The sequence below is a fragment of the Macaca mulatta genome, chromosome 9 (assembly GCF_049350105.2).
Source record: "Macaca mulatta isolate MMU2019108-1 chromosome 9, T2T-MMU8v2.0, whole genome shotgun sequence".
Classification (NCBI taxonomy): domain Eukaryota; kingdom Metazoa; phylum Chordata; class Mammalia; order Primates; family Cercopithecidae; genus Macaca; species Macaca mulatta.
Genome location: NC_133414.1, coordinates 111528221 through 111549083, shown reverse-complemented (window position 1 = coordinate 111549083; position 20863 = coordinate 111528221). Strand labels below are relative to the sequence as shown.

Here is a 20863-nt window from a genome sequence, read left to right as displayed (position 1 = left end):
ACCCCAGCACTGGAGGTGTGGGGGGGGTCAGAGCTTTCTTCTGAGCCTTCAAAGCCAGCAAAATGCATAGGGCCATAGCCACACATACTTGTTGGCTGCAACCAGTGCTGGTATTGTCAGCGTCAGGGGCATGGTTCAGGGAGAATCTCCAGCTGTCTTTCTTTCAAACTGGATCTTCTCTAGATCAGGTGGGCTGGTGTTTTGTTAATGACTTAAAAATAATTTAAGATTCACAAGAAGGTACAAAATAGTACAGAGAATTCCTTTGTACCCTTCACCCAGCTCCCCCCAGGGATAACGTCTAACCATTATTCATTTGTTTTTAAATAAATATTTAAGAACAAATAATTTATTATTAGCTCATGGTTCTGAAAGTTGATGAGCTCTGCTGGGTGGTTCAGTTGCTATCACATGACAGCTGATGCTAGAGTCATTTGGAAGTTTCTTCTCCCATGTGAAGCTGGTCTGGTCAGGCATCTCCTTCTCCATGCAGCCTCTCCAAGTGGGTAACTCAGGCATTCTAACAGCAGAGCGGTGTCAGCGTGAAGATTTCTTCTATGGTGGCTTCCTCAAAAGCAGTTGCTCCAAGAGGCCTGAGTGAAAGCTGAAAGGCTTCTTATGATCTAATCTTGAAAGTCCCAGAACATTTTATTGGTCAAGCAAGTCACTAATGCCAGCCAGATTCAAAGGAAAGAGAAATTAGACTCTACATCACAACAGAAGAAGTGGCAAAAAAAAAAAAAAAAAAAAAAAAAAAAAAATTGGATGGCTGTCTTCAATCCACTACAACTGCCCTGCAGTTTAGTGGTCACCAAATGAGTGGATGAGCATGCTAAGGAAGAGATCATTAGAACTGGTATTACGGTCATTAGTAGGATAAGTCCTTATGTCTGATTGGCCCTATGACAATTGTCATTCAGTCACTGTGTCACAGCACCAGTAGGTAGTATTTGTTCAATAAATGTGTGACGGAGGCTCATGCCTATAATCCCAGCACTTAGGGAGGCTGAGGCAGGAGGATTACTTGAGCTCAGGAATTCGAGACCAGCCTAGGCAACATAGTGAGACTCCCATCTCTACAAGAAATAATAATAATAAAAAAACTAGCTGGGCGTGGTAGTGTGCACCTATAGTCCCAGCTACTTCTCAGGAGGCTAAGGTGGGAGGATCACTTGAGCCTGAGAGTTTAAGGCTGAAGTGAGCTGTGTTCTCGCCACTGCAATCCAACCTAGGTGACAAAGCGAGAACCTGTCTCAAAAACCAAAAAAAAGGGTGACAGAGAAATTGAATCACCTTCTCAACCCACATGTAATAAGTGGAAATAAGTAGAAAAGCAGCGACTATCTCTGTGGACTTTAGGGTAAACCCTGGAATTGGCCTTGCACTGCTGTAGCTTCTGTTCTCCAAATAGGTTAGCATCCATAGAATATTTTTATATATGCATCCATTACAAAGCAATCCGCCTGGAAGAGATGAGGCACTGTGCTAGGTGTTCTGCGGGATGCTAAGATGGCTTCAGTATGGCCCACACTCTTTGGAACGTGGAGAACAATTCTTCCCCAACTTCTGCTGGGGTCTTATTTTCCAGCCTGGGTGTTAAGCATAACTGGCAAATGGAGAGGACCTAGGTGGTAAGGGGAAATGGCTAGGGGAAGCAAGTGGCACGATTGCTGTGATGGTTAAAACCCGTTTGTATGGTTGTCCGAAGGGAATCCGCAGCTTGCTTCTCAACAGCAGCCTCTCTGCCTCTTCTGCAGGAACCGCCCCTTCCGGCTCTCTCTTGGGCAGAAAGCAGGGAGTGGAGATTGGCATGCTGGATTTTTTTTCTCAAAACAAACACACAAACAAAAAAACTGTATCCTCTTCCCTGCCCAGATGTCCAGTTATCCAGGGAACAATTCTTTGAGCAGGTATTGTCCGAGTGGAAAGAGTCTTTACCGAGGGGTAGGGAACATCCAACCTCTGGTGAGTGGAGTTGGGGAAGCCTTTCAGGCAGGAGCACAGGGAGCTTCCCAGGGGCTGGAGAAGCCAGGAGAGAGCTAAGAATGACCGTGGGCTTCTTGCATTAAGGAAAAGTCTCAAAGTGAGCAACTCAGCTGGTTTGTGTATTGAACACGCTTCCTGTGATCTTCTTCCTCAAATTAAGGATGATGGTAGTTCCAATCCGGATGTTTGTGGGGAGGAAATTCAATGGCGTGGAAATCAGGTAGGAAATGTAAAATGGGCGTGTAATAACAAAAGAATGGAATGAAAGGGCTCCACCTGGAGGCCTTTTCTGGCGGCGGTAGCGGAAAAGTGGGGCCCAGGTGTGTCTGGGCAGTGGTCTTGGAGTCAGAAGAAGAGAGGGGGAAGGTTCTCGGGCTAAGACTCCCTCATAAACGATGTCAGATTGTGGAGTTCTGGAATGATGGAATGGACTGGAAGAGAGCTGTGCTTGTGTGGACTCTGGAGAGTGTGATGAAGCAGAGGGGGAAAAGCTGTCTTCACTGGGGAGAAGCGGCGAGCCAAACGCCGAGGAAGGGCGCGCTCTCTGCGGGGGCGTTGCCAGTTTTCTGTGCCGTTTTCTTCCATACCTCCGTGCCTTTGCCCGTGCTGTGCTTTCTGCCTGGAGTGCTGTCCTCTCTTCTTGGGCCTGGATGATACGAGGTTTTAAGGTTCGACGGAAGCGCCGGGACCATAGGAGGGCCCTTTCTGATCACTCCAATTTGGATTGGGGGCCCCTCTTCTGTGTCCCCTGTGACTTGGATCCCATCGGACATGAACTCCATGAAAGCAGGGATTGTATCTGTCTTGCTCACTGTAACGTTCCTAGTGCCTATAGCTTGTAAATTCTCAACAAATGCGAATTTACTGAATGAAATATCACTGTTAGAGCTCTGCCAGTATCCGTTATCTTAGGTATTACAGTTGTGAGTGGACTTGTCTGTCTTTCCCACAGGACTATGACCTTCCTGAGGGCAGGGACCATGGCTTATCCATCTCGGTATGCCCGGCACATTAGCTCAGAGTCTGGGAAATAGTGGCTTAGCAATATTTGTTGAATGAATGCTAAAAAGGAAGCGGGTAGTCTGGGGGCACAGGAAGGGTTAGTGATTATAAGCTCTGGCTCACAGTAGGATCACCAGGAGAGCTTTAAAAATACTGATGCCTAGGTTAGGCCTGGTGGCTCACGCCCGTAATCCCAGCAGTTTGGGAGGCCAAGACGGGAGGATTGCTTGAGGCCGGAGTTTCAGACCACCTTGGACAACATAGTGAGACCCATCTTTATTTAAAAAAAAAAAATTAGCCAGGCATGGTGTTGTGTATCTGTTGTCCTAGATACTTGGGAGGCTGTGGCAGGAGGATCATTTAAGACCAGGAGTTCAAGTCTGCAGTGACCTATAATTGCACCACTGCCCTCCAGCCTGAGCAACAGAGCAAGATCCTGTCTCTAAAAACAAACAAACAAACAAAATTGATGCCTAGGCCTCACACCAGACAAATAAAAACAGAGTCTCTGGGGTGGGGCCCAGGCATCCGTATTTTTAAAAGCTCCATGGGTAATTTTAATGTTGAGAATCACTGGGGCTAAGCTCCAAAGGAATGTCAGAATTTTAGAGCTGTCAAGAGAACATTCCAGAACAGAGTCCCTGTCTGCTGGAGAGGGCAGGGCTTTAGTTCTTTTTCCAAACTGTGTAGGTACCAGAGCAGAAGAGAATAAGAAAGGCTGCATTCCATCCTAACACTCAATGGATTTTCTCTGGGAGAAGAACTGAGGTAGTCAAATGTGCTCTGTTTTTGAGAAATTAGGGCATTTCCAAGAACAACAGTCTTTGCCATCATTCCCAGAACCAGCAGAATCAGTATTACCTGGGAGCTTTTTAGAAATGCAGAATCTCTTGGCTGGGCTCCATGGCTCACACCTGTAATTTCAGCACTTTGGGAGGCTGAGGTGGGAGGATTGATTGAGCCCAGGAGTTTGAGATCAGTCTGGGAAACAAAACTGAAACCCATCTCAACATCACCACCAACAAAATAGAAAAAATTAGCCAGGCATGGTGTTGGATGCCTATAGTCCCACCTACTTGGGAGGCTGAGGCTAATAACTTGAGCCCAGGAGCTGGAGGGAGCAGTGAGTGATCCATCCGTGGTGGCGCCACTGCACTCCAGCCTGAGTGACAGAGGGAGACCTTGTTTCAGAAAAAAAAAAAAAAAAAAAAAAAAAAAAAAAAAAAAAAAAGCAAAAAGCGGAGCTCAAGCCCCTCCCAAGCCTACTGAATCAGAATCCATTTACACAAGATCCCCAGGTCATCCTGTGCACTTAGAAGTCTGAGAAGTATTGACTGAGGTAGTTGTTCTCAAAGTGTGATTGGAGCATGGTTGGGGTAGGGGTGAGGGTGAAAGGTGGGCTGTAGTTCTCACATTCTGGTCAGCTTCAGAATTATCTGAAGGGTTTATTAATCACTGATTACTGGGACAATTCCCAGTCCAAAGGGAAATTGATTAGCTCATAAACCATCTCATTCAGTAAGTCTGGGGTGGGGCATAAAAATTTGCATTTCCAACAACTTCCCAGGTGCTATTGATTCTGTTGATGCCGGATCACACTTTTGGGCTATTACAAATAAGACTGTTATAACCATTCAAGTATAATTCTTTGTACAACTACATGCTTTCATATCTTTTGGGTAAATACTGAGGAGTGATGTTGCTGGATCGTAGGAGAATTGTATTTAATTTTTTAAGAAACTCCCAAACTATTTTCCAAAGTAGCTGGACCATTTTATCATCCCACCAACAATGTATGAGAGTTCTAGTTCCTTCATATCTTCAACTCTTGGAACGGTCTACTTTAATGTAACCCATTCTAATAAGTATGTGTATGGTTTTAATTTGCATTTCCATAATAACTAATGAAGTTATCTATCTTTTCATGTGCTTTTTTGCCACCTATATGTCCTCTTTGGTGAAGTGTCTGTTCAAATCATTTGCCATTTTCTTATTGGGTGGGTTAATTGTTTATTGAATTTTTTTCTAATTAGGTTTTGAGAGTTCTTTATATATTCTAGCTACATCTTTTATCGTATATATGATTTGCAAATATTTTCTTCTAACTTGTGGCTTGTCTTTATTCTCTTAGCAGTATCTTCCAAAGAGCAAAAGTTTTTAATTTTGATGAAATTCAGTTTATCAATTTCTTTTTTATTAAATGTGCTTTAGTTGTGTCTGATCTGTTTTTTTTTTTTTTTTTTTTTTTTTTGAGACAGGGTCTTACTCTGTCTCCCAGGCTGGAGTGCAGTGGCTCAATCTTGGCTTACTACAACCTCTGCCTCCCGGGTTCAAGCGATTCTCCTGCCTCAGCCTCCTGAGTAGCTAGGATTACAGATGCCCGCCACCAAGCCTGGCTAATTTTTTGTATGTTTAGTAGAGATAGGGTTTAACCATGTTGACCAGGCTTGTCTCAAACTCCTGACCTCAAATGATCCTCCTGCCTCGGCCTCCCAAAGTGCAGGGATTATAGGCATGAGCCACCATGCCTGGCCACGCCTGGCTATTTTTTTTTTTTTTGTAGATATGAGGTTTTACCATATTGTCCAGGCTGGTTTTGAACTCCTGAGTTCAGGCAATCCACCTGCTTCGGCCTTGCAAAGTGCTAGGATTACAGACATGAGCCACCAAGCCCGGCTGGGTCTAAGAAATCTTTACCTAACCCAGGGTCATAAAAGTTGTCTCCTATGTTTACTTCTAGAAATGTTATCATTTTAGGCCTTATATTTAAATCTATGATCCATTTTTTGGTACATGGACATCTAATTTTTTCAGCATCAATTGTTGAAAAGACAATCTACTAAATTTCTTTCTACCTTTGTTGAAAATCAGTTTTTCATATATGTGTGCATCTATTTCTGTTAATCTAATTGTCTGTCTTTAATCTGATACATTGTCCTTTAAAAAATTAATAGTTTTTGGCCGGGCGCGGTGGCTAACGCTTGTAATCCCAGCACTTTGGGAGGCCGAGGCGGGCAGATCACGAGGTCAAGAGATCGAGACCATCCTGGCCAACATGGTGAAACCTCGTCTCTACTAAAAATACAAACATTAGCTGGGTATGGTGGCACGTGCCTGTAGTCCCAGCTACTAAGGAGGCTGAGGGAACCCGGGAGGCAGAGGTTGCAGTGAGCCGAGATTGCGCCAGTGCTCTCTAGTCTGGTGACAGAGTGAGACTCTGTCAAAAAAAAAATTAATTTCTTTTTAAACAATTTAAACTGTTATTTTAGATACAACTTTTATGTGCAGATTTGTTCCATGGGTATATTGCACCCAGGTAGTGAGCATAGCGCCCAATAGGTAGTTTTGCAGCCCACACTCCCCCTCCTTCCCTCCCCCCTCCCCTCTCTAGTAGTCCACAGTATCTATTTTTCCCATGTTTACGTCCATGTGTGCTCAATGTTTAGCTTCCACTTATAAGTGAGAACATGCAGTATTTAGTTTTCTGTTCCTGTGTTAATTCATTTAGGATTATGACCTCCAGCTCCATACATGTTGCTGCAAAGGAAATGATTTCATTCTTTTTTTGTGGCTGCATAGTATTCCATGGTATATATGTATTATATTTTCTTTATCCAATCCACCATTGATTGGCATCTGGGTTGATTCCATGTCTTTGCTCTTGTGAACAGCATGGCAATAAACATACACATGCATATGTCTTTTCGGTAAAATGATCTATTTTCCTTTGGGTATATATCCAGAGATGGGATTGCTCGATCAAATGATAGCTCTGTCTTAAGTTCTTTGAGAAATCTCCAAATTGCCTTCCACAGTGGCTGAACTAATTTACATTCCCACCAACACTGTATAAGCATTCCATTTTCTCTGAAGCCTCATCAATGTCTGTTGTTTTTTGCAATAATAGCCATTCTCACTGGTGTGAGGTGGTATCTCATTGTGATTTTGATTTGCATTTCTCTGATGATGAGTGATGAAGAGCATTTTTTTCATCTGTTTATTGGCTACTTGTATGTCTTCTTTTGAGAAGAATCTGTTCATGTCCTTTGCCCATTTTTAAAGGGGGGTTGTTTCTTGCTTGTTGATTTAAGTTCCTTTTAAATTCTGGATATTAGACCTTTGTTGGATGTGTAGTTTGCTAATATTTTCCACCATTCTGTAGGTTGTCTGTTTACTCTGTTGATGATTTCTTTTGCTGTGCAGAAGCTCTTTAGTTTAATTGGTTCCCACCTGTCAATTTTCATTTTTGTTGCAATTGCTTTTGGGGACTTAGCCAAAAATTCTTTGCCAAGGTTGATGTCAAGACAGATATTTCCTAGGTTTTCTTCTGGGATTTTTGTAGTTTGAGGTCTTACATTTAAATCTTAATCCATCTCGAGTTAATTTTTATATATGGTGAAAGGTAAGGGTCCAGTTTCATTCTTTTGTATATGCCTAGTCAGTTATCTTAGCATCTATTGAATAGGAAGTCCTTTGCCTGTTGTTTATGTTGGCCTTGTTGGAGATCATGTGGTTGTAGGTCATGCAGCTTTATTTCTGAGTTTTCTATTCTGTTCCATTGGTCGATGTGTCTGTTTTTGTATCAATACCATGCTGTTTCGGTTACTGTAGCCTTATATAGAATATTTTGAAGTTGGGTAGTGTGATGCCTCTGACTTTGTTCTTTTTGCTTAGGATTGCTTTAGATATTCAGGCTCTGTTTTGGTTCTATATGAATTTTAGAATGGTTTTTCTAATTCTGTGAAAAATGGCATTAGTAGTTTGTTAGGAATAGCTTTGAATTTGTAAGTTGCTTTGGGCAGTGTGGCCATTTTAATGATATTGATTCTTCCTTTACATGAGGATGGAATGTTTTCCCATTCATTTGCATCATCTGATTTTTTTGGAGCAGTGTTTTGTAATTCTCATTGTAATAATATTTTACCTCCCTGGTTAGCTGTATTCCTAGGTATTTCATTTTCTTTATTCCTATTATAAATAGGATTGTGTTCTTGATTTGACTCTCATCCTGGATGTTATTTGTGTATAGAAATGCTACTGGGCCGGGCGCGGTGGCTCACACCTGTAATCTCAGCACTTTGGGAAGCTGAGGCAGGTGGATCACAAGGTCAGGAGTTTGAGACCAGCCTGGCCAACATAGTGAAACCCCGTCTCTACTAAAAATACAAAGTTAGCTGGGCATGGTGGCGAGTGCCTGTAATCCCGGCTAATTGGAAGGCTGAGGCAGGAGAATCACTTGAACCTGGGAGGTGGAGTTTGCAGTGAGCTGGAGCGCCACTGCACTCCAGCCTGGGCAACAACAGTGAGACTCCATCTCAAAAAAAAAAAAAAAAAAAAAAAAGCTACTGATTGTCGTACATTGATTTAGTGATACATTATCTTGATTATTGTGGCTTTATAATAGTGTTAGTTCTTCTACTTTTCCTTTTTCAAAGTTGTTTAGACAATGCTTCTTTTCAAAGTTCTTCGGACTTTGCATTTCCATGTAAATTTTAGAAATAATTTTTCAAATTCTACTAAAAAGTTTGCTGGGATTTTTATTGAAACTGCATTGAATCTACAGATCATTTTGGGGAGAGTCAACATCTTAAAAAATTGTGTTTTCGGAGTCATGAATATGCTGTATCTCTCTATTTAGGTTTTTAATTTCTCTCAATGTTGCTTTGAAGTTTTCTACGTACAATTCTTCCACATCTTTTGTCAGATTTATACATAAGCATTTTACATCTTTCAATGCTCTTGTAAATAGTATTTTTAAATTTCAGTTTCCAATTGTTCATTGCCAGTGTATGGAAATATCATTATTTTTTGCATATTGATCTTGTATCATGCAACCTTGCTGAACTCTTTCTAGGAGTTTTTGTAAATTCTGTAAGACTTTCTGCACAGACGATCATGTCACCTGTGAATAGAGAGAGTTTTACTTCTTTGTTTCCCACTGGATGCTTTCATTTTCTTTTCTTTATTATTTCATTGTCCAGATTCTCGGAACAGTGTTGAATAGGAGTAGTAAGGGTACATATTATTATCACGTTCCTGATCACAAGGAGAAATGATTCAGTCTTTCATCATTAAGTATATTAGCTCTAGAATTTTTAGAGATTAAAAAAAAATCAGGTTGAGGATGCTGTGAACTATTCCTAGTTTGTTAATTTAAAAAAAATCAGAAATGGATGTTGGGTTTCATTAATAATTTCTCTGCATTTGTTGAGATGACTATATAGTTTTTAATTTAATTAATATGGTGAATTACACTGATTTTTCAAGTGTTAAACTAACCTTATATTCCTGGGATAACCCCACTTGGTCATGAAGTATTATCCTATATATAGCTGGATTCATTTTGACAAAATTTTGTTTAGCATTTTTGCACCTATGTTCATAAGGGATATTGGTCTGTAGTTTCTTTGTAATGCCTTTATCTGGTTTTAGTATCAGGGTAATGCTGGCCTCATCAAATGAGTTGAAGAGTATTCCTACTTTTTCAATTTTCTAGAAGAGTTAATGTAGATTTAGTATTATTTCTTCCTCAAATGTTTGGTAGAATTCACCTCAAACAAATGAGGTCATCTGGGCCTGAAGTTTTCTTTGTGGAAAGGTTTTTAATTACAAATTCAATTTCTTTAATAGATAAAGGGCTATTTGAGACATCAATATCCTTTTGAATGAGCTTTGGTAGTTTGTGTTCTTCAAATAATTTGTCAATTTCATGTAATTTGTTAAATTTATTGGCATTGATTTTTCATAGTATTCCTTCATTATCTTTTAATATGTTTAGGATCTGTAGTGGTCACTTGTCTCATTTCTTATATTAGTAATTTTTATTTTTCCTGATCAGTCTGATTAGACTTTTATCAATTTTATTGATATTTTCAAAGAATCAACTTTTCATTTCATTGATTTTTTTCTATTTTTCTCTTTTCTATTTCATCTCTATTATTTCAAGCCTTCTACTTACTTTAGATTTAATTTGCTCTGTTTTATCTATTTTCTTGAGGTGGAAGCTGAGATCCACCAATTATTCAGTTCATTGACTTGAGAGCTTTCTTGTTTTCTAATATAGACATTTAACGCTAGATTCCCCCAAGTAGTATCCCACAAATTTTGATATGTTGTATTTTCATTTTCTTTCAGTTAATATTATTCCTTCTTCCTCTTCTTCTTCTTCTTCTTCTTTCTTCTTTCTTCTTTCTTCTTTCTTCTCTCTTCTTCTTCTTTTTTTTTTTAAGACAGAGTCTTGCCCTGTTGCATAGGCTGGAGTACAATGGTGCAATCTTGGCTCACTGCAACCTCTACCTCTGGGGTTCAAGCAATTCTCCTGCCTCAGGCTCCTGAGTAACTGGAATTACAGGCATGCACAACCACACCCAGCTAATTTTTGTATTTTTAGTAGAGGCAGGGTTTCACCATGTTGCCCAGGCTGGTCTCGAACTCCTGACCTCAGGTGATCCACCTGCCTCGGCCTCCCAAAGTGCTGGGATTACAGGCGTGAGCCACTTCACCCAGCCCCCTTAAAAGGGGGATTAATATTTTCTAATCCCCCTTTTGATTTCTTATTTGATTCATGAGTAAGTTAGAAGTTGCTATTTGATTTCCAAATACTTGGGGATTTTCCAGAGACCTTTGTTTTCTGTGTCTACCTTAATTTCACTGTGGTTAGAGAACACACCTTTTATGTCTTGAATTCTTTTAAATGTATTTAGATTAGTTTGTGGCTGAGTATCTTATTTATATGTTGGTGAAAGTTCCATGTGCACATAACAAGAATGTGGACTCGGCTTACGTTGTATAACATGTTCTGTAAATGTCAATTAGGTCAAGTTGGCTGATTGTGTTGTTTAACTCTTCTCTACCCTGATTTTCTTTCTACTTGTTTTATGAATTGTTGAGAGAAGGGTATTTATTTAAAGGTCAAATTATAACTGTGGATTTGTCCATTTCTTTTTGCAGTTCTATCAGTTTTTGCTTCCTGTATTTTGAAGTTCTGTTCTTAGGCACCTAAATGTTTTAGATTGTAATGTTCTTTCTTTTTCTTTTCTTTTTTTGAGACAGGGTCTTAATCTGTTGCCCAGGCTGGAGTGCAGTGTCACAATCATGGCTCACTGCACCCTCCACCTCCCAGGCTCAGGCACTCTTCCCGCCTCAGCCTCCCAAGTAGCTGGGACTACAGGCACATGCCACCACATCCAGCTGATTATTTATTTATTTATTTTTTGTAGAGATGGCATCTCGCTTTGTTGAGATCTCATCTAGTGTCAAACTTTTAGGCTCTGTTGATCCTCCTGCCTTGGCCTCCCAAAGTACTGGGATTATAGGCATGAAGCACTACACCTAACTGTTATGTTCTTTTGATAAAATGGCTTGACATCTTTATCCCTGAAAAACTCTTTGCTCTGAACTCTGCCTTAACATAGCAACTCCAGGTTTCCTTTGCTAAGTGTCGGCATGCAGTATCTTTTCCTGTCCCTTTACTTTTAACCCATATGTGTCTTTAGATTTGAAGTACATTTCTTATAGATAGCACACAGTTGGTTCTTGCTTGAAAAAATCCAATCTAGCTATCTCTGATTTTGAATTGTAGTAGACCATTTACATTTAATGTTGTTATTTATATGGCTAGGTTTGAATCCATCATCTTTTGCTCTGAGGACTTGACTAATGGGGAAAATTGGGGGAGGGAACCAGTAAATCTATTATCTTGCTGTTTATTCCATCTGTTCTTCTACCCCTTCCCTCCTTTTCTGCCTTCTTTTGGATTAATTTTTTTTATTCCATTTTATCTCTTTGTTGCCTTATTATCTATAACTGTTTTATTTTAGAGGTTGCTTTAGGGTTTATAGATACATGTCTAACATATCACAGTTTACTTTCAAATGATATTATTCCACTTTACATTTAGTATAACAACCTTACAATAATATACTTTCCTTTCTCCCCTCTTGACCTTCGTGCAATTCGTGTCGTACATTTTACTTTTACGTATGTCACAAACTCCATGCTACATTATTATTTTGTTTAGACAATAACTGGGCTTTCAAAGAGACTTAAAGAAGCATAATAAGACATATATTTACCTATTTCCAACTTTCATATTTCTTTGTGTAGATCCATATTTCTATTTGTTATGATCATCCCTCTGTTGGAAGGATTTATTTTAATAATTCTCTTAGTATGAGCCTGCTGGTGATGAATTCTTTCAGCTTTCACTTTAGAAAGATATTTTCACAGGGTGTAGAATTCTTGCCTGATACTTTTTTGTCCTTTCAATATTTTAATGATGTTGCTTCCTCACAATGAAGCATTTGCATTGTTTCCAAAACCAAATCTGTCAACCTATCTTTGTTGGTCTGTATGCAGTGTGTCTTTCTTTCTTTTTTCTGGCTACTTGTAATATTTTCTCTTTATCACTGGTTTTGACTAATTTGTTTATGATGTGCCTTGGTGTTATTTTTCATTTGCCTTACCCTCGAGGTTCACTGAACTTCTTGGATCTATGGATTTTCATAATGTTTGGAAAAATATATTTTTGGCCCTCTTCCCATTCCTTCTCTTGGAGGACTCCAATTACGTGTATATTAGGCTACTTAAAGAAATAGCCTATATTATTTAGGCTAGCCAGGTGCAGTGGCTCATGCCTATAATCCCAGCATTTTGGGAGGCTGAGTGAAGCAGGTGGATCACTTAAGCCTAGGACTTCAAGACCAGCCTGGGCAATATGGCAAAACCCCATTGCTACAAAAAATGTAAAAATTAGCCAACTGTGGTGTCATGTGTCTGTAGTCTCAGCTACTTGGGGGGCTGAGGTGGGTGGATCACTTGAGCCCAGGAGGTTGAGGTTGCACTGAGCCATGATCATTGTACCACAGCACTCCTGCCTGGGTGACAGGGCAAAACCCTGTCAAAAAGAAAGAAAGAAAGAGAGACAGAGAGAAAGAAAGAGAAAGGGAGAAAGAAAGAGAAAGAAAGAAATGACTGATTCTCTGTTTTTATTTTTATTTATTTAATTTTATTTTTTGTTAGATCCAATGGTGGGATGTTTTAAAAATACTATATTTTCTTTGTTCCATTTTGGACAGTCCTGTTACTGTATCTTCAGTGTCACTAATCTTTGCTTGCTGTGTTTAATTTGCCACTAATATCATCCAGCATATTTTTTATCTCACATATTGTTTTCATGTCTACAAATGTGATTTAGATTTTTAAAAAATATATATTGCTACAACTGAACAACAAAAAAATTTAAAAATGGGCAAAACGTTGCATAGACATTTCTCCAAAGATGATATACAAATGGCCAATTAGCATATGAAAAGATACTAAACATCACTAATTATTAGGGAGATGCAAATGAAAAACACAGTGAGGCCCAGCATGGTGGCTCACACCTATAATCCAAGTATTTTGGGAAACTGAGGCGGGTGGATAACCTGAGGTTGTGAGTTTGAGACCAGCCTGACCAACATGGAGAAACCCCATCTCTACTAAAAAAAAAAAAAAAAAAAAAAAAAAACAAAATTTGCCAGGCGTGGTGGTGCATACTAGTAATCCCAGCTACTTGGAGGCTGAGGCAGGAGAATCGCTTGAACCCTGGAGCCACCTCCCAGGTTCGGTGAGCTGAGATTGCACCATTGCACTCCAGCCTGGACAACAAGAGCGAAACTCTGTCTCAAAAATAAACAAACAAAAAACACAGTGAAATATTACCTCATATTCATGAGGATGGGTACTATCGGAAAGACCTAAGTTTACCTATATAACAGAGCTGCACGTGTGCCCCAAACCTAAAATGAAAGTAAATTTTAATAAGAAGACCTAAATAAACAGAAAAAAAAGTACTGATGAGGATGGGAGAAATTGAAATGCTTGTTTACTATTGATGAGAATGTAAAATGGTGCTGCCACTGTAAAAACTAGTATGGTGGTTTATTAGAAATTAAAAATAGAATTACCATACGATAGTAATTCCTCCTCTGGACATATATCCAAAAGAATCTAGGTCAAGCAATATCAAAAGAGATATTCACATTCCGCAGTTAATAGCAGCACTATTTACAATAGTCAAGAGGTAGAAGCTCTCGTGTCCATTGCTGGATAGGTAAAATGTGGTATATGCACACAATGGAAAATTTTTCAGCCTTAAAAAGGAAGGAAATTCCGATACATGCTACAGCATGGATGAACCTTGAGGACATTATGCTAGGTGAAATAAGCCAGTCACAAAAAGACAAATTCTGTGTGAGCCTACTTATATGAGATATTTGGTGTAGTCAAATTCATAAAAACAGGCCGGGCATGTGACTTATGCCTGTAATCCTAGCACTTTGGGAGGCGGAGGTAGGCGAATCACCTAAGGTCAGGAGTTTGAGACCAGCCTGCCCAACATGGTGAAACCCTGCCTCTACTAAAAATACAAAAACTAGCTGGGAGTGGTGGCATGCTTCTGTAATCCCACCTACTGGGGAGGCTGAGGCAGGAGAATCACTTGAACCTGGGAGGTGGAGGTTGTAGTGAGCCGAGATCGCGCCCTTGCACTTCAGCCTGGGCAACGTGAGCAAAACTGTCTCAAAAGAAAAAAAAAAAACAAAAACAAAAAACAGAACACATTTATAACAACAAAGCAGAATGGTGGTTTCCAGGGACCAGGGGTAGGGGGAAATGGAGAGTTGTTATTCAACGAATGGTTTCAGTTTTGCAAGATGAAAAAGATTTGGAGATGGGTTGTATGACAATGTGAATATATTTAACACTACTGAATTATATACTTAGAAATGTTTAAAATGGTACATTTTATGCATTTTTTACCACAATAAAAAATCCATAACAAATTATAAGCAAGATAATAAATAAGAAGTCAATTAACATAATGCCAAAATATTACAATAAGCAAGAAGTCTATTAACATAATGCCAAAATATTACAATAAACAAGAAGTCTATTAACATAATGCCAAAATATTACAATAAACAAGAAGTCTATTAACATAATGCCAAAATAATTTTGGGAAAAGTAACATATTGGTTGTCCCTCAGTAAAGTCCATTTTAAAAACTTGTCCTTTCTAACCACATAATTATAAATAAATGGTATTTTGTTTTTAAGAGAATATATCTTCCATGTCTCTACTTAATTTTTGGAACATATGTAATAGTTATAGCTATTTTTAATGTCCTTCTCTGCTAAATCTAAATCTGTGTCTGTTCTGTTTCAGCTTCAATTGCTTAATCTCCTTGCTATAGATTATACTTTCTTCCTATTTTGATGCCTGGCAATTTTTTACTGGATTCCAGGCATTTAAATTTTTTGTTTGGTGCTGGTTATTTCTGTATTCCGATAATACTCTGGAGCTTTCTTGCAGAATTTGGATAAATCACTTGAAAACAGTTTGATCCTTTTGGCTCTTGTTTTTAAGGTTTGTTAGACAGGACAGAGTGGTGTTTGGTCTAGAATTAACTAGGTCTTACCACTGAGGCAGCGTCCTTATATACACTCTCATGTACCCCACCATGAATCTTGAGGTTTTCAAGTCTGGCTGGTGAGAACAGATGCTATTCCTAGCCTTATGAGAGTGACTGTCACTGTTATCTCTATTTTTTCTTTCTTCTTTTTTTTTTTTTTTTTTGAGACCCAGTCTCACTCTGTCGCCCAGGCTGGGGTGCAGTGGCACTATCTCAGCTCACTGCAACCTCTGCCTCCTGGGTTCAAGTGATTCTCCTGCCTCAGCCTCCCAGTAGCTGGGATTACAGGCTTGTACCACCATGCCCAACTAACTTTTGTATGTTTAGTGGAGACAGGGTTTCACCATGTTGGCCAGGCTTGTCTCAAACTCCTGACCTCAGGTGATCTGCCCGCCTCGGCCTCCCAAAGGGCTGGGATTACAGGTGTGAGCCACTGGGTCTGGCTTCTTCTTTCCCTCCTTCATTTCTTCCTTCCTTCCTTCCTTCTTTCTCTCTTTCTCTTTTGACAGGTTCACACTCTGTCACCCAGGCTGGAGTGCAGTGGTACATTCATAGCTCACTGCAGCTTTAAACTCCTGGGCTCAGGCCATCCTCCTACCTCAGCCTCCTGAGTAGCTGGGACTACAGGTGCATCCACCATGCCTGGCCAGCTTTTAAATTTTTAGTAGAGACAGGGTCTTGCTATGTTGCCCAGGCTGCTCTCTAACTCCTGCCCTCAAGCAATCCTCCTGTCTTGGCCTCTCAAAGACGTGGGATTATAGGCATGAGCTACTGTGCCCAGCCAGTTACTTCTAATTTTTTGGGTGTTTTTTTTTTTTTTTTCTGGCCTCCAGTAGTTTCCTTATGTGCATGTGCTAATCAGTCCTTAGCTGAATACTTCAGTGGGAACCCTCTGCAAACCTCGGGAATGTTCTAGTAGCCTTGGTCTCCCCAGACTCTGCTCTGTATTCTCAACTCATGAAGTTTGTCTGGTTCTACCCAGGTTTCCCTTTCTTTGTGGTGTGGCTTGCAAACTCTCTCAAGGCAGTAAACCATGGCAATTGTAGCACTTACTTCATTACATCTCTCGAGACCACTGTCCTTTTTTGCCTGCTATCCAGTGTCTTTCAAACTGTTGTTTCACATATGTTGCCAATTTATTTGGTTGTTTCAGCTAGGAGAGTAAGCCAATCCTTGTTATTCAATCTTGGCCAGAAGTGGAAGCCTACATTTAAACTTTACAGCATGCTTTTATCCTAAAAGTTACTTATGTATTTTACAGAATTAAAACTAATTGATTTATGTAGTTCTCAAATCAAACCATAGTTTTGTTCACCTGAAAACGATTCCTGACCAAGTGGATTGCCCTTTAACAGTAACCCCACTGCTCTCTCCAAGAAGTTAGAACAGAGCTGCATCTCAACATAAACCAAGCTGCATTAAATCACTGTGTGTGTACTTCACAATGACTGGTAAAACACAACTGTAGTTCTAGGTATAGCCACTTGAACTAGAGCAGCAGCGTTAAATCTTTGCCTCACTCAAGTATGGCCATTCTGTGGTTTGCTTTACAGTTGACACGTCAAAGATATTATGAGGAAGAAGATGAAACTCAAAGGTAAGATTTATAAACATATGCTCCCTGCTCTTAGATTAAGTGTCCCTGAAGACTTCAGCCTAAAGTGGATCTCTCTAAGTCAAAATCCTGATCATGCACATGCTGATGTCTTCTATTTGGACGCCAGTGCAAACCCTTAAGTGACTATGTAAATCTGACGATAGTGAAGCACAACCATTTATTTGTTGGTGTTGAATGGGGGGGAGGAGACTGCAAAATGTGAAGCAGTAATAAATGGAAACTTCCTGCAGACCTAGAGGAATGACAAGGATATTTCAGGCATATACTGAGGTATTAAAGTATAAGTGTACTGTAGAAAGGATGAGGTCTCTGCAGCCTGGATGCAAATCCTGTCTGTGACAATTATAGCTGTGTAATCATGGGGAAGTCACTTAACCTTCCTGTCTTGAGTTCCCACAGTACAACCTCCCAGGGTTATTGCAAGAATTAAATAAAATAATGTGTGCAAAGCACTTGAAACAGTGCCCGGACATAGTACACTCCATATAAATGTGAGCTATTGGTATTATCATCATCGTTATTGTTGTGACGGACAATTGCAAAGGCAGGAAGGGATGTAGAATGCATGGAGCATCAGCAGGGAAGGCCTCAAGAAAGTGGGCTCTAAGCTGGGCTTTGACACATAGGAATTTTCAAGTGATGGAAATGGACAGTGATTCTGGGTGTAGGGAACAAAATAAACCAAAGTCCAAAGGAAAAAAGTTTGAGATATGCTTAGAGAAAAAGTAGGAAGTCTAGCTGGAGTTGATGATGTTGTTGGGAAGTAGAGAGTGATAAGGCTGAAGGGGGAAAAATTATAGGGTTTGGCAACATTTTGATATGATAACTGAAGAAGAAGGGGGTGTTGTATGTAATCCAAATATAAGCTGTACATCCACATAACTCAGTCTCAAAGCAACACTGAACTAAAAAAAAAAGTCTAACAATCAAAAGTATTTTAAAACTAATTCAAAATTTTACTTGCCGTTCTCTAGGAACTTTAAGAAGCATACAATTCATAGTTTAGGAACAATTCTTAGACTTCCCTTTTCTGTCTTTAGTACTTAGAACTCAACAGCTCTGGAGCTTCTCACTCTTCTAACCTCTTACTTTCCTTTTTTTTTTTTCCTGGACACTCTCTCAAAAGCCTCAGCCCATGAGGCCCGTGTCTTTTGTTCTTTTCTTCCCTTCCTTCTGCCTCTTCAGTCTTGTCTTCGTTTATCCATTCTCTTGATTTTGAATCTGGAAACTTAAGGGACCAGTCCAAAAAAGGCAGAACACTCCTAAGAGGGCAGGCTTAGCCAAGCTATCAGAGACAACATTCTCTTATGAGCAGGTGGTAGAGAGATTGGGAACATGCTTATATTAATGCATTTATTAATTCATCACACAATATTTGTGTTATTTCACACAAAGATAACACTAAGATTTGGAGCCTTGGTGATAAGATAATGGGAGGTATACCATCAAGAAATCAAAGAGCTTTGGGGATGTTGAGTTTGGGACTGAACATGAATTGGAGCCTAGAAAATCACCATTTAGATACCGATGGACAGAAGAAAGCAGGATAAATAAGTCATGGATCTAGACAGATTTGAGCATCATCCTGAAATAAGTGATAGTTAATGATGTAGGAGTGAATGAGAAGAGAAATAGAGAAAAAAAATAGAAATCTGAGTGTTACAGACAGAATTTTAGACAATACCTGCATTTCAGGGAGAAGACTCATGAAAGGAGAGAGAAATCCTGGTGTACAGGCCACATCCAGACCAATTTCATCAGAATCTCTGGAGCTGAATTCATGCATTAACATTGCTTAAAGCTCCCCAAGTGATTCCATATGCAGCCAATGTTGAAAATCATTGTTCTAGTGGCTTATACAATGCTGAATGGTTTTAGGGTTTTACAGGAAAGCAGTGGTTAAGGAATGAAGTCCTAGTTCATTGGATTTAAAATCCAGAAACTTCAACACTCTCATTTTGCTGAGGAACTTGAGGCTCTAAGAGACTCATTAATTTTGGACCTTAAACAAGACACTTAATGAATTTCCAACCTACTGCTTACCTCCATTGTCACTGATGCAAACCCCTCTTTCTCCTCTTTTCTCTCTCCAGTCTTCCTTACCCTAGCCCAGGTCCTCTACCACCTTTGCCCTGAAACTTCCTGCCCCGAGTTCCAAGGCTGGGCAGTCCTTCCAAAGGCTCTTGGTTCAGGTTTTAGAACACCAAAATCTGTCAGGTTACAGGCTCGTCTGATGTACTTTCAGCAGCGGCAGACCTAGAGGAATGACCTGCATGGAAATGCTGCCAGAGGAAAACTGTCGAAGAGGTTTCTCATAACTTTGTGAGCCTGGAAGGAAAGTTTTACCTCTAGAAGAAAATGGGAGGGAGGGAGGCATCCTGTATTTTTAGGTGCTGGAGGTAAAGATGCCCTGACTTCTAGTGCAGCCCCCTCCTCAGAGACTCCGGCAACGCCCTCCACACTGTTTATAAAGTGGTGGCGAAGTCTGGGGTTGTGATGGTGAGTCCTGCCAGAACTGACGAGGACACAGCATTTGTGGGAATTCTGTGACTCAAGAGGTACAGGGTCAGTTTCTTTTCATTGACTGTGTTCTTGCTGCCCAAGGGTTTATCTCTGAGAATCTTGACTGGTTTCCAGGGTCAGGCTTCACCTCCATTGTTATCTGGAAACACAGGAACAGCCCTTTTGTCGTGCCAGAATGGGTGAGACAACCCCATTCCCTGTGGCACTGTAATCACGCTCTTCTCCCACGAGTAAAGTTCCACACATTTTCAAAAGAGCTAGAAGAGGATTTAAAAAATAATACACAAGCCAGCGCATGTTTTTCTCATGCGTAGACATTTGTGCTTGATTTACACCCTCCTCTATATTTCATATTTTCTGTGGTTCCACAAAATACCCATGAATGTGTTCTAACAATGGAACGTGCCCTGGAGCTTGAGGACATGCCTGGAATCCCTTGCAAACATTGGTCTTTCACTCGTCCTCATACACATAAAGAATATGCACATGTAACCCCTGAACTCGCATGTGACTCCAGCCCACAGGCACACTCAATGTGGGTTCAAGTTACACATGTGCTGCTTACACCTTGGTTCACAAAACTCCACCTGGAGGTTTGTGTCCGCAGGGCCTGTTCATTCCTAGCAGAGTTGGTGTCTGTGTTCACAGTCACGTGAAAAATACACCGTTAGGTTTCTGAGAAACAAATGGCAACAGATAAGAGACCCAGGGCAGCTGAAAGAGTGGAGCTGCTCCTTCCTCCTCTGTCCTGAAGCAAAGCATCCGGGGTGTTTTGGGCAAGTTTAGTGTGCTGGGTTCCAGTGTAGACTCTCATAACAGACCCTGATTTAATTCCAAGGCCATGAGCAGCAATCTCCTCCCCAGCGATGTCTGTTGGGTTCCTCCAGCTGTCTCCAGGGCAGTTCTCCCTCAATGCAAACCATTAGCATTTCCTGTTAAAACATTTCTAATAAATAAATGAATACATCATCTTCCCAACCCAAATCAGGTCTCAAAGCAGCCTTAGGAACTGCTCTGAGCTAAGGACCGACATGGACCACCCAGCACCAACCCACTGGCCCAGAGCCAATGCTGCTTTTGTTTGAATTCCTGTATGAGTAACTGCTCGGTCTGACGCCAGCCAAACTCAGTGAAATATTATTTTTAATATTAAATAAATAGATGGTGGGGTGTGTTGATCTTTTTTTTCTCAGTAAATTGCAGCATCACAACCTAGAAGTTGGCTCTTATATCCAGATTTCCTCAGATAGCAGAAGGAAGGTTGACATTCTCTTTGACCT

At 40.3% G+C, this 20863-nt stretch overlaps 1 long non-coding RNA gene across 1 annotated transcript in view; it reads left to right on the top strand.

Annotated features, from left to right (window-relative positions):
• The first annotated feature begins 1780 nt into the window (after positions 1-1780).
• The window catches only part of LOC144331247 (uncharacterized), a 37812-nt gene continuing 18729 nt past the window's right edge, over positions 1781-20863 (top strand). Inside the window, exons 1-2 of the long non-coding RNA XR_013398243.1 lie at positions 1781-1910; positions 16996-17039. This is a non-coding gene — a long non-coding RNA (uncharacterized LOC144331247). The remainder of the gene's footprint in view (positions 1911-16995; positions 17040-20863) is intronic.